The sequence below is a fragment of the Pecten maximus genome, chromosome 16 (assembly GCF_902652985.1).
Source record: "Pecten maximus chromosome 16, xPecMax1.1, whole genome shotgun sequence".
Classification (NCBI taxonomy): Eukaryota; Metazoa; Mollusca; class Bivalvia; order Pectinida; family Pectinidae; genus Pecten; species Pecten maximus.
Genome location: NC_047030.1, coordinates 14,786,886 through 14,801,316, shown reverse-complemented (window position 1 = coordinate 14,801,316; position 14,431 = coordinate 14,786,886).

The window sequence follows — 14,431 nt, the reverse complement described above, 5'->3', positions numbered from 1 at the left end:
TTCATTATTATTATTTTTTAATTATTATTACAAATGGCGTATTTATTACAAACTGCGTGGTGACATACATACTGTACATGTACTTCACAATTATTGGCTTGTTATTGGTATGAAAACCCAAATACATGTATATATCAAGCTCAAAAGTAACAGTTATTAAGGAAACAGTAATTTGGTATTTTTCCAAGTTTCCATGGTGACAGAAAAAATACCGAAAATGGAAGGTCCTCAATAGCAAAAGGCACAACTAGGGCACTAGTCTGATATATACAGAAATTTTCAAGGAGCTGCGTCGAACGGTGTTTGAGTTATAGCCCGGAAACAAAAGGAAACAGTAATTTGGTATTTTTGACTAAGTTTCCATGGTGACAGAAAAAATACCGAAAATGGAAGGTCCGCAATAGCAAAGGGCATAACTAGGGCACTAGTCGGATATATACAGAAAGTTTCAAGGAGCTGCGTTGGACGGTTATGGAGTTAAAGTCCGGAAAAGAATCTCGGACGGACGCACGGACGGACGGAGCCCAATTTAATATCCCCCGCAAACGCGTTTCGCGGGGGATAAAACAAGGGCCCAATGGGCCCAAATCGCTCACCTGCAATGCAGTGATCTTTTCATATATGGATCCTGCAGTTATTTGAAAGCATGCTACAGGACCAATATAATAATGTCTCTCTGCACTTTGGCTTTTCACTAAAAGTCATTCAAAGATTTAAGCATACTTGATCGACGTGACCTTGAATGCGAGTCAGGGTCATTCATTTGAACAAACTTGGTAGCCCTTTACCCCAGCATGCTACAGACCCAATATTAACTCCATGGGACTCTTGGTTGAAGAAGTCGTTTCAAGATTTTAGCCTTTTTGACTCCTGTGACCTTGAATGAAGGTCAAGGTCATTCATTTGAACAAACTTGGTAGCCCTTTACCCCAGCATGCTACAGACCCAATATCAACTCCCTGGGCCTCTTGGTTATTGAGAAGAAGTCGTTTAAAGATTTTAGCCTTTTTGACTCCTGTGACCTTGAATGAAGGTCAAGGTCATTCATTTGAACAAACTTGGGAGCCCTTCACCCCAGCATGCTACAGGCCAAATATTAGGTCTCTGGGACTGTTGGTAATTGAGAAGAAGTTGTTAAAATTTTTAGCCTTTTTGACCGCTGTGACCTTGAATGAAGGTCAAGGTCATTCAATTGAACAAACTTGGTAACCCTTTACCGCAGCATGCTACAGACCCAATATAAACTCCCTGGGACTCTTGGTTATTGAGAAGAAGTCGTTTTAAAATGTTAGCCTTTTTGACTCCAGTGACCTTGAATGAAGGTCAAGGTCATTCATTTGAACAAACTTGGTAGCCCTTTACCCCAGCATGCTACAGACCAAATATTAGGTCTCTGGGACTGTTGGTTATTGAGGAGAAGTCGTTTAAATATTTTAGCCTTTTTGACTCCTGTGACCTTGAATGAAGGTCAAGGTCATTCATTTGAACAAACTTGGTAGCCCTTTACCCCAGCATGCTACAGACCAAATATTAGGTCTCTGGGACTGTTGGTTATTGAGAAGAAGTCGTTTAAATATTTTAGCCTTTTTGACTCCTGTGACCTTGAATGAAGGTCAAGGTCATTCATTTGAACAAATTTGGTAGCCCTTTACCGCAGCATGCGACAAACCCAATATCAACCCCCTGGGACTCTTGGTTATTGAAAAGAAGTCGTTTAAAGATTTTAGCCTGTTTGGTCCCTATGACATTGAATGAAGGTCAAGGTCATTCATTTGAACAAACTAGGTAGCCCTTCACCCCAGCATGCTACAGACCCAATATCAACTCCCTGGGACTGTTGGTTATTGAGAAGAATTCGTTTAAAGATTTTAGCCGTTTTGACTCCTGTGACCTTGAATAAAGATCAAGGTCATTCATTTGAACAAACTTGGTAGCCCTTTACCCCAGCATGCTACAGACCCAATATCAACTCCCTGGGCCTCTTGGTTATTGAGAAGAAGTCGTTTAAAGATTTTAGCCTTTTTGACTCCTGTGACCTTGAATGAAGATCAAGGTCATTCATTTGAACAAACTTGCGAGCCCTTCACCCCAGCATGCTACAGGCCAAATATTAGGTCTCTGGGACTGTTGGTAATTGAGAAGAAGTTGTTAAAATTTTTAACCTTTTTGACCGCTGTGACCTTGAATGAAGGTCAAGGTCATTCAATTGAACAAACTTGGTAACCATTTACCGCAGCATGCTACAGACCCAATATAAACTCCCTGGGACTCTTGGTTATTGAGAAGAAGTCGTTTTAAAATGTTAGCCTTTTTGACTCCAGTGACCTTGAATGAAGGTCAAGGTCATTCATTTGAACAAACTTGGTAGCCCTTTACCCCAGCATGCTACAGACCAAATATTAGGTCTCTGGGACTGTTGGTTATTGAGGAGAAGTCGTTTAAATATTTTAGCCTTTTTGACTCCTGTGACCTTGAATGAAGGTCAAGGTCATTCATTTGAACAAACTTGGTAGCCCATCACCCAAGCATGCTACAGGCCAAATATCAGCTCCCTGGGCCTCTTGGTTATTGAGAAGAAGTCGTTCAAAGATTTTAGCCTTTTTGACTCCTGTGACCTTGAATGAAGGTCAAGGTCATTCATTTGAACAAACTTGGGAGCCCTTCACCCCAGCATGCTACAGACCCAATATCAACTCCCTGGGTCTTTTGGCTATTTAGAAGAAGTCGTTTAAATATTTTAGCCTTTTTGACTCCTGTGACCTTGAATGAAGGTCAAGGTCATTCATTTGAACAAACTTGGTAGCCCATCACCCAAGCATGCTACAGGCCAAATATCAGCTCCCTGGGCCTCTTGGTTATTGAGAAGAAGTCGTTTAAAGATTTTAGCCTTTTTGACCCCTGTGACCTTGAATGAAGGTCAACGTTATTCATTTGAACAAACTTGGTAGCCCTTCACCCCAGCATGCTACAGGCCCAATATTAGGTCTCTGGGCCTTTTGGTTATTGAGAAGAAGTTGCTTGAATGGAAAAGTTGACGCCGGCCGGACGGCCGAACGGACGACGGACGGACGACGGACGCCGCGCCACGGCATAAGCTCACTTGCCCTTCGGGCAGGTGAGCTAAAAAAAACAACAGAACACAACAACAGTTTCAGCTTTTTAATTTTATGCATGTGTAGAAGTTGTATGCCATTACTAGTATACAATCCTTATACAAACAGCAAGAAAAGATTGCAGCTTGTTGCAGTTTTTATTAATCAGGTAGGGAATCAATGGGAAATAGTTCAATATCGATATATATATATACAACACACAGTTAATATCCACCACACTGTGCTATGGTACAAAGCCACTCTACAACAAGTTCATGATACAGTACTATAGCAAATAATCAACCTTGTGAATCAAGTGTAATGCAGCAGTGTAAATATTTTGATATTAGAGAAAATACAGTTGTGCCCCTAATTTGTTTTTAACGAAATGAGATGGATTAGTCATACGCTACTGTCCACCTACGGAAGTTACACCTTCTGGTCTACATACTAGTTTATACCACATGCGTTTGCTTCTGGTTAGTATTAATAGAAAAAAAGACCCTTCTCTTACTATATCAACAAGGTAGATGGTAGGAGTAGGGTATTTTTTCTATAAATACTAACGAGAAGCGGACGCCCGTATTTTTATACCAGTCAATAGGCGTTTCCTAGCGAGAAAACTAAGTTTTTTGGTAAAATAAGGATTAAAATCATAACTGATTTTCTATAGTAATAGCGTTAATGTTTAAATCAATACTACATACATCTTATGAATTTCACATATCAAACGAAAGTGTAGAATATGAACTTTGCAGAATTGTCACAATGTCGACAAATTCTATAGAACCAAATTCTATCTAGTCATAGCTATGAAATAAATGAATGGGATTATACTCATATCTTCGCTGTATACGATAGACGTGTAGCGTAGTGTAGTGCAATCAACAATGGTATAACCAAGGTATCAGTATAATGAGTGAAACCAACAAAAAATGATGAGGTATTTAAATTTACGTTCAGCGCATACTGTGATGCTGGATATCGAAAACCTGGTGTTGTATTTAGCAGGCATTATGGGGAAAATAAGTTTGTCAATTCAAACCTTTGTAAAATGCTCTTGTCCCCGAGAGAAATATTGAAGAGGTTCAAAACCGACTAAAGAAAAGAGACAATATGTAAAACCAACGAACGTGATGTCAAAGGGAATAAGGAATCTATAAATGGAGCTGGCAAGAATATAATTAAATCTTTTAATGCCTTAGTTAAACCCTTTACGAAGTGTGAAGGATATCATTTTATAAAGTGTGTTCTGTGACTTTTGTTGAAATAACCTACCTAAAACGATCTGTTTTGTTCGCATGGGTGTTACTAACACTACTTTTGCACATGGCATGTTTATGCGAAAATAATTTCTGATGATACATAAAAAGTGATGATTGCTTTGTCATTCATTTTTCAAGTAGAACTACTTACTGTTCATGAAAGTTTAATCGGGTTATTTTCACATGATTGTGTTGGGAAACGTGAAATATGTGTTTGAAAGAGGTTCGGTGCAATTAAACTTGATTTGACAACAGTTAATTAAATTAGATTTTATATTTCAGCAAATTAAGGTAAGTATGTATCTTAATGACTCATTGTATTCAAAATCTTGGATACACATACCATACTTTACGTTATTTTAACAATGAACTATCTCTGAATTAGGTGCAATTTTAACACAATGTTCATACAGGAAAGAGCACTTTTCGACTGTTTTACTTAATATAACATAATCAAATAAAACTTTAAAAGTGATACAGACATGGCTTGCTCATTTCGAAAATTTGAGAGAAAAAGAGAAAGAAAAAATAGACAAAAACTCTTGACGTCATTGCATTCCGTCGATTCCTATTACTAGAAACTAACTTAAGTGACTGAAGCTATTAACACATTCCACAACTATGTTTTCAGTTTGCAAACATATTTTTTTCATATTGTTGTCCGAGCCTATCTCAATTAACATGTTATTGTATAAATTCGAGAACAAAAAATTCATCAACAATTCACGTGCCTTTTACGCATGTCAAAATGGTACCTTATTCCCAATGAGTTGGGAAAAATTTCGTCACTAATCGTGTACTTAGGAGCACGTAAATGCGACCAACAGGCATAGCTGCTCATTGGTTCGGTAAATGTGACCATATCTCTGTAACAATGGTTGATGTGCCCATATCTCTGTTACAATGGTTGATGTGCCAATATCTCTGTTACAATGGTTGACGTGCCCATATCACTGTTACAATGGTTGATGTGCCCATATCTCTAGTTACAATGGTTGACGTGCCCATATCTCTGTTACAATGGTTGACGTGCTCATATCTCTGTTACAATGGTTGATGTGCCCATATCTCTGTTACAATGGTTGATGTGCCCATATCTCTGTTACAATGGTTGATGTACCGATATCTCTGTTACAATGGTTGATGTACCCATATATCTGTTACAATGGTTGATGTGCCCATATCTGTTTCAATGATTGATGTGCCCATATCTCTGTTACAATGGTTGATGTGCCCATATCTCTAGTTACAATGGTTGACGTGCCCATATCTGTTTCAATGATTGATGTGCCCATATCACTGTTACAATGGTTGATGTGCCCATATCTCTGTTACAATGGTTGATGTGCCCATATCTCTAGTTACAATGGTTGATGTGCCCATATCTCTGTTACAATGGTTGATGTACCCATATCTCTGTTACAGTGGTTGATGTGCCCATATCTCTGTTACAATGGTTACAATGGTTGATGTGCCCATATCTCTAGTTACAATGGTTGACGTGCCCATATCTGTTACAATGGTTGATGTACCCATATCACTGTTACAATGGTTGATGTGCCCATATCTCTGTTACAATGGTTGATGTGCCAATATCTCTGTTACAAAGATTTGACATGTAGTCATCCAACCACAAATATCATTTCATCCAAATTCTTAGCTGATGAAAACAATAGCAGAAACATTTTAAAAGGACTAGTCTCAATGATTTAGCCCAGTGTTGTCAATTTCTTCTGTCCAGCATAGAATGTGTTATTTTTTAAGACTGGTACCAGGCTCATTGGTTATGTACAGAGCAAGTTACGTACTTTTTAGAATTCGTCCGAAAAAGAGACAATCAAAGTTTTCATATCTTCATTAAAGGTAAGAGAGAGAGAGAAGAATTTACCTTCAATACAAGGACAGTGAGAAAAGAATCAAGAACAAATCAAGGTAAGAAAATTTAAAGTTGCAGAATTCTGAAAAACCTTGGGAAAGAATCTGTAACCTCAAACGTAAATATAATCATGAATACAAAGGAACTGGCGTGAAACCTATTTAATTAATAATATTAAAATAATGTTCAGATTTATAATACTAATGAATTCAATAAATAATTGGGGTTAAATTACCTACAAAATCTGAAGAGGAAACAGCTTCACCAACAGTTTAAAAGCATGATAATGAAATTAGATCTCGTACAAAAATAATGCTAAGATAAGATACAAGGTGATATGATATGCTCCACTTTGTTACAAACTACCAATATCTACCTTGTACATCATAAATAATGTATATATACAATAAATCCAACAAGCCCATGCAATACAAAACAAACAAATAAGTTAAACATAAATACAAATGACGTCCATTATTGTAATGTACCTACCTGACCAGGAACTAATAAATTTTATTTATGAAACACATTATGGTATAGTGGTTATATGGAATCTACTGTTTTTCCAATGATATAAGTAAACATTTTGTTCATGTCATTATATTCATCTTAAAGAAATCGCATACATAGAAGAAACCTTCATGTCATTTGATATTCATGTATTTCAAACATTTTATTGAGTAATATATATCAACTGACCAAAATTAAAAAATTAGAAGAGAAATGTGCACACTGCTAAAACCTCACCTTTGAAAATTTACCAATTTACAACAAAATGCCTATTTAAATGTCACAAGCAATTAAAAAAAAATCAAACTTGTGGTTCTAGTTATGTTTGTGTGCTTAATGAATATGTTGATCGGCATCAATTAAAATAGTATAATGTGTATTGAATACATGTTGCTGATTCTGTTTTCATTTTTCAACAAACATGTCACTATCAATCCATCACCTGATAAATGTTGAAATCACATATCTGAACAACTACGTATCTAAATACCTTCCAGCAGTTATCCAGCATTTTACAGTTTATGGCTTAATAGGGTGGCATGCTTTTTTATGTTTTAGTAACCAATGCATTTTACAGAATGATAATTTCATCAATCCATACTTTTTCATTTCAAAATATTTCAAAATTTTAATAGATCTACTTTCAGGAATTTAAATTTACACATCAAGTGGCAAAAAAGTGAACAAGGTCAACTAAGAAATAAGCTAGTTCTTCACCATGACAAATAGCCACATCATTCCTGTCAATCTGTTTATCATTGGGCACACAGCATTATAACTCAAATTCCGGAGTGAAATAAATTTTCAAATCGTATGTATCAGAAAGAGCAGAATATTTCAATAAAATGACTTTCTGATTATGGAGGATTTGACATAATATATAATGATTTTATTGAATCAAATTTATAAAGTTTTGTGCCTTTATTTCTGGTCTTTGAGATACAGTAAGAATTGCATTCTGAATAAAGAAATATATTTGAAATGACAGGACATATGTACAATTCAATGAATAATTGATAAATGAAAATAATATTTTACACAATGAACTGATCAGGAATCTGAGTTATCTCCCTTTTACAAAATCGCCGCTGATTGAGCGATTTGACCTAACAATTGTTAAAAATGTTCTTTATCTGAGAATAAGGGCTGATTCAATGTCATTTCAACTTATAAATTTGAACACCACTCAAATAATAATAATACCATTAATTTTGCATCGTCTTGTCTGGACAGTAACATTTCGTAATTTGTATGACATCTAAATTTGATTGTGGCACAACACTCGCCTCGTCTATCAATACAGATGAGGTGAGTGCCTGTGGTTGTTTTACCATTTTATGTATAAATAATGATTTATAACAATAGATTTGCCCTTACAAAATGATTAATATAAACATGTTTATTTATCTTTGAAACATTGTGTGTGTTTTTTTTTTTCACTTTCATAAATAAACAGTTCTAAGTCTGTTCAAACACTGCATAGGCTAAACTTTCCTTTCAAATGAGTCTTCAATATGCAATCAAAAGACATACTTCTTCTGAATATATAAGTCACACAGCCGTGGTACATGTCACCCTGCCACGATCACACATACATACAAGGGACATAACTCATTTCCTTTAGGTCACACCAGCAATGAGAAAAAATCTTCACTTAAATGTAGTTATATCACATAGCTAAGGGACATGACTATATAACAAAGGTCACACTGTCAAATAACATAACTCTATTATCTAGGTCACATTAAGGGACATAGCCATATCATACAGCCAGGGGAGAAAACTCTATTATCAGATGACTCTCTAACATAGGGAGTTTTTTCCACTCTCAATCGCATAGCCAATGAACGTATCTCCAGTTTATGTCACCGACATCTAAGGCCACAAGGTCATGGGGGAATAGCTAAACTTTCAAAGTCACACTGGCATGCGGTAAACAGGTAACTATTAGTGATAGAAGGCTTTACTTTGGCCATAGCAATCTTACACTGGCATTTTTGTACAAATGAACCATTACAATTCATGTTTAAAAGACTAAGTAAAGAAATGTGTGCAAGTACAGGAATTAACAATGCATATAAGATGACTCTAAATGCGTATATAGAAGATGCAAATGTTAGTTTACCCTGTTACATTATACTACATCAAACAGATTATAAATCATTTTCATTAAATATGGTTAGAATAAAAGTTGAAATTTCCGACCTGCATGTAACTGGCAACATCGGGAGTAACATATGGCAAAATATTTGTAATTTTATCAACATTATGGCAATAGAACAAAACTATTAAAGCGATTCTTGATAAAAATAAATCATCTTACCTGGTAAAGTGAGGATTTAACTATGTGACACTTTCACATAATAATATTCATGAAAGTAACTATAAAACTGTACAATCATATATACAAGGGAGATAATTAAAACTGGCAAGGGAGGTAATTCTTCTAGGATGACAATGCTGCAAGTGCGTATGATTTAAACATATATATTATACATTAGCATTATAACTAGAATAAGCCCAAAAGTGTTCTCCAATTATAACATGGCTGTTGATTATACTATCGCATTCTCTAAACACTTTTTTACATCGTAAATAGTTTTGATTTCGTAAAATCCTCCAGATTAACACATGTACAATGTGTATATCATTTCCAAACAGCATAGCTGTTCATTATGTTACTGAATGTCTCTTTCCTTTTCAGGTATCTCTATAACAAATTGTAGTGAGCCCTTATACATTTGTTTGTATTGTACACTACTTCCTGGATATCAGTATAGTGAAATTAAATTTCCCGGGAATATAACCAACTACACAGTACATTGACATACCGATCCTTTTCATATATTTTACAGCCTCATCAGCTTACAGCTTTGGCAGACAACATGCAAAAATAAAAATTTATATTTTCAAAATGCAGTTGACTTCTGACTTTACCGGTAATTAAAATTTGTTCCTTTCAGTTTATGGTTTCAAGCCATATCATAATCGAAGATATGGATAAAATTGTCCATGCATCCCACTCAAAAAGACTAGACATGTGTACATTGATACAATATACCAGTACTAAAGTAGCTTTACAATGTACATAACGGTTTTTACAAGCTTACACCGATATAGCACAAACACTGCAACTTCCAAGCTTATTAAAAACATTTTCATATCTAAAATAAATCTGTATCACCACGGTCTCTGAACAATATCACATGATTTCTGTTCTGTAGTACATTTATAGCAATAACTTACAACAGCTAAAACCTTAAAAGTGTTGAATACAGATTTTATATTCAAAACAACCTCATGTCAGCAAATTGTGACGTTTTTGCCTACAAAATCTTAGTAATTTTGTGGTCTATTAAAAACATAACCAAACTTTTTGTACTATCCAACATCATAAAAAAACTCACATCTTCACATCATGATTCTTATGAATTATTTTGGCATTTTTGAATTACTTTTTCGGAATGATATTTTTTCAACATGATCTAATATCATATATATATCTACTTTAATATGATCTTTGATCATTGTCAAAAATAGTATTCATTATAGTACAAAACTAGAGCATACTTGATAATACAGTCTTAAAATGGAAAATTAGTCAAAGCTATGTTCATTTTCCTCTATATATATCTTCCTTAAAGCTGAATTAATCTTCTAATTTAATCAACAGCTTTGTCATAGAATCGGAAAATGTCTTCATAAATTATAAAATGTAATATCAGCAATTGACTAAGAATATTGTGTTACTCCAATTGCACGCTTTCTTAAATATTTTGATCAAAACTAACAGAAAATACTAACCTTCCTTAAAGTCCAGGAAGGCATGTCAGAAAAGATCACATGGAATCTACCGAATTTGACCTAATAAGCGCACTGTCACTCACAAAAACACAAAAGTGGTGTGCTTTATAAACCCCTGTATCGGGAAAAGTTTCATTTTCATAACAAGTATTTTGGTTGAAACAGCGATGATTATATAAGCAGATCAGTGATGAAAAAAGTGGTGGTCACTTAAAGGGGCAGGAGTGCTTATTGGGTCAAATATGGTATTTAAAATGTAATGCCCTATATGTCTGTTCATAAACATTCCTGTATAAAGAATTAGAATGATTACAGTACAGTATGTATTCTTCTAAAAGCAATTTCCTTATTCTGGACACAAAATGCAAGTTTATTAAGTTTACATGTGTTCAAACCAAATATTTCCTTATTTTTCATTCAATATCATTTTCTTGTGAAGTACTAGTAAGAAATAACAAGAGATCCCAGAGGGATCTTGGCGCCCACCATTGAATGATCTTCATAAGTTCCATGTCAGATTGATCTTTTCTCTACTTTTCCCTTCATTTTACTAATCTGTGCAAATTGAGACATCCCTCCAGTACTTTTCAAACAAGGGAATCCTAGCTATATAAGAAATTTGAGATTTAACGATAATGGCTGTTTGTTTGCCAGGTTGTTTTGAGGACAGACTTGTCCAAAAATGCAATACAAGGGACCAGGGGGAACCTACTTATGAAATTTGAGCAAGATCCATTCAGTACTTTGAGAAATAGAGATAACAAACTTCAATTGTCAAAATCCAAGATGGCGGTCTGTCGGCCATATTGTTTTCCAATTGATCTCAAAATGCAATAAGCATAAAGAGGCACCAAGGGGAACCTCCATATGAAATTTGAGAAAGATCCCTTCAGTACTTTCTCAGAAATAGCGATAACAAACTTCAATTGTCAAAATCCAAGATGGCTGCCTGTCGGCCATATTGTTTTCCAATTGATCTCAAAATGCAATAAGCATAAAGAGGCACCAAGGGGAACCTCCATATGAAATTTGAGAAAGATCCCTTCAGTACTTTCTCAGAAATAGCGATAACAAACTTCAATTGTCAAAATCCAAGACGGCTGCCTGTCGGCCATGTTGTTTTCAGATTGGTCTCAAAATGCAATATGCATAACTAGGCACCAAGGGAAACTTAGATATGAAATTTGAGAAAGATCCCTTATATACTTTCTCAGAAATAGTGATAACAAACTTCAATTGTCAAAATCCAAGATGGCTGCCTGTCGGCCATGTTGTTTTCAGATTGGTCTCAAAACGCAATATGCATAACTAGACACCAAGGGAAACTAACATATGAAATTTGAGAAAGATCAATTCAGTACTTTCTCAGAAATAGCGATAACAAACTTCATTTGTCAAAATCCAAGATGGCTGCCTGTCGGCCATGATGTTTTCAGATTAGTCTCAAATCGCAATATGCATAACTAGGCACCAAGGGAAACCTACATATAAAATTTCAGAAAGATCCATTCAGTACTTTCTCAGAAATAGTGATAACAAACTTCAATTGTCAAAATCCAAGATGGCTGCCTGTCGGCCATGTTGTTTTCCGATTGGTCTCAAATCGCAATATGCATAACTAGGCACCAAGGGAAACCTACATATAAAATTTCAGAAAGATCCATTCAGTACTTTCTCAAAAATAGTGATAACAAACTTCAATTGTCAAAATCCAAGATGGCTGCCTGTCGGCCATGTTCTTTTCCGATTGGTCTCAAATAGCAATATGCATAACTAGGCACCAAGGGGAACCTGCATATGAAATTTGAGAAAGATCCCTTCAGTACTTTCTCAGAAATAGCGATAACAAACTTCAATTGTCAAAATCCAAGATGGCTGCCTGTCGGCCATGTTGTTATCCGATTGGTCTCAAAACGCAATTTGCATAACTAGGCACCAAGAGGAACCTTAATATGAAATTTGAGAAATATCCCTTCAGTACTTTCTCAGAAATAGCGATAACAAACTTCAATTGTCAAAATCCAAGATGGCTGCCTGTCGGCCATGTTGTTTTCCGATTGGTCTCAAATCGCAATATGCATAACTAGGCACCAAGGGGAACCTACATATGAAATTTGAGAAAGATCTCTTCAGTACTTTCTCAGAAATAGCGATAACAAACTTCAATTGTCAAAATCCAAGATGGCTGCCTGTCGGCAATGTTGTTTTCCGATTGGTCTCAAATCGCAATATGCATAACTAGGCACCAAGGGGAACCTTCATATGAAATTTGAGAAAGATCCCTTCAGTACTTTCTCAGAAATAGCGATAACAAGAATTGTTTACGGACGGAGGGACGGAGGGACGGACCACGGACCACGGACGCAGGGCGATTTGAATAGCCCACCATCTGATGATGGTGGGCTAAAAATAATAATATCACAACACTCACAAAATCTCTTTAAAGCTTAGAGGGTCCTTATTTACATTTTTCCAATAACCAAAATTTTTGAAGTGACAATGCCAATATTGAAATTATATTAAGTCAAATGATGTTTATAAGAGTACCAGTTTAACTTGTTTTCACAGAATTCACTTCATAAAACTAAGAGGAAAAACATCTCTACCCTATTCCCTTACTTTGATTGAATTTTTTTTAACTCCTTTGACCTGTAGGTCAAGGTCGTAATGTACTGTGGTGATAAAGAAATAAAACTTTTATTAGAATATCTTTTAACTGTTTGAAGGTTATTGTCAGATAAAAAATTATTAGAAAGATATGCACTGTGACTTTTGACCCGGAGAAAAAGTTCAAAGTAACCGAATTGTAGTGCATTGCAAATTAGTTTCAGGTAATGCAAGTATACTGAAAGTTTTGTCAAGATATCTTCAACTGATGAAAAGTTATAGCTTGGACAAAACGCACACTTGCTTGATCTTTGACCTTGAGGTCAAGGTTACAATGATCCCATGACAGTGCACTGCACTTCCTCAGTGGGTGATAAAGGTATACAGCAATTTTCATTAAGATGTCCTCAAAAATTAAAAAGTTATCACCAGGACAAGAATCATTTGGAAAAATAGCACTTATTTGACCTTGACATCAAGGTCACAGTGACTAAACGGCAGTGCTATGTACACCATCTGTAGAGGATGTAACTGTGCTATAAGCTTCATTAACATATCTTCGAAAGTATAAAAAGTTTGGCCTGGACAAGAAAAAACTGCACTTGTTTGACCTTGAGGTCAAGGTCACAGTGACATAAATGCAGTGCACTACACATCTTTAAATGGTGCAAGTATCAATGGTTCAGAAGTTATGGCACAGACGAGATATTATTCAGAGAAGAAGAATAACGGGTACTAATACAATTTATCTCCCTTCATTCAGAGGGGAGATGCAATAAGGAAAACATTCCTTCACTCTTTCTCCTTGATAGGACTGCTAATGTTTGAAACATGACTGATACAGCGCTTTTGATAAACTTACCAAACACACCGTTATTAACAGGAGTTAAGATATACATGTTTAAATTTTCTACTTCATATGTTTGAATTTCACATCCAGAGTCTAGTTAATTTGTCTTGTAATTGCCTTCAGACATTGACAACAGCCAGATTGTAGGAGAGCCATTTTCTCTTAAAAACATTTTGTAATAAATACCAGCATGTGTGTAGGGCCAAACAATAGATGATAATTTTCATCAGAAAATAAGCAATATTACTCTTTTTTGTGCATATACAGCTGATTCAATTTGGATTTAAAGCCACAATATATATTTTTTCATTAAGCAGTTACTTGGAAGAAAAAAAACTTTTTTATCACGTCAAAACAATGTGAAATGATGCTTATACACTGGAATGATACAAAAGCTCCCCTGAAAAAATTATTTAAACTATTATAT